Source organism: Schistocerca serialis, chromosome 9 (genome assembly GCF_023864345.2).
Source record: "Schistocerca serialis cubense isolate TAMUIC-IGC-003099 chromosome 9, iqSchSeri2.2, whole genome shotgun sequence".
In the NCBI taxonomy this organism is placed as follows: domain Eukaryota; kingdom Metazoa; phylum Arthropoda; class Insecta; order Orthoptera; family Acrididae; genus Schistocerca; species Schistocerca serialis.
In genome coordinates this window covers 342592587-342593706 of record NC_064646.1, presented here as the reverse complement: position 1 = coordinate 342593706, position 1120 = coordinate 342592587, and positions in this window count along the sequence as shown.

The following is a 1120-nucleotide window of genomic DNA, read 5'->3' as shown; positions in this document are numbered from 1 at the left end:
GACTGCACAGGTGCTAAACGTCGTCAAGAGTATACGATGTCCTAATCGCATTAGGAATATGAAGATCGTCTTCGACAGCTCGCAACTTTCACATTGCTATCTCCACCCTACTCCAGACAGCCCTCGGTGGAGTTGCACTACGTTGCCGATGTTATGGAAGGCCTTCAAACCGACAACAGACCACATATTGAAAAATACAAGCGAATTCTCTTGCAGCGTAAGCTTATTGTAACTAATCTAAAAATTATTGGAGAGGAACATTGTCCTATTCAAAAAAAGTAAAATGTTACACACTGTTGACGTCAAACGGACATTATCTATGTCCTGTCTTGTGTCCTACTCATCTATAATATCAAGTGTACTATGAAAATGATTATATATAATGGATGATAGGGTAATGCATTGATACCAAACGGTGGGGGCCGGCCGGTGTGGCCGTGCGGTTCTAGGCGCTTCAGTCTGGAACCGCGTGACCGCTACGGTCGCAGGTTCGAATCCTGCCTCGGGCATGGATGTGAGTGATGTCCTTAGGTTAGTTAGGTTTAAGTAGTTCTAAGTTCTAGGGGACTGATGACCTTAGAAGTTAAGTCCCATAGTGCTCAGAGCCATTTGAACCATTTGAACTATTTAACACAAAATGACATTAAAAATTAAAGTTATTCACGAGCAGCTAGTTGAGAATATGTATGAACATTAAATGACACGACGAACTGAAATAATATGACGAAGAGTTCAGCGCTCTCTGGGAATAGAGCCCCACACATATCGTTGTTGACTACACACAAAGAGACGTCAGCTACCGAATTTTTCTCCACCAGCTGCTCAGAATAGCATCTTGAACTTACAGTCATCTCGCAAATAGTTCTGTGTCTCACTGGGAGTTAAAAACGTCAGATATCGTTAGTGTTGACAACGAATGAAAATACATTAAAAATCAAAATTATTATCCACCAGCAGATAGGTGTTCTCCTGATAGAGCTTGATAATACATAATTAAATCTTTAGTGCCGGGCCAGGATTCGATCCCATTCACGCGTAATATGTGAAGGTGTTGAGGAATCTGCAGTTTTGAACAAACAACAAATTGTAGCCGAGCTGTATTGCCACGAAGGGATCAAAT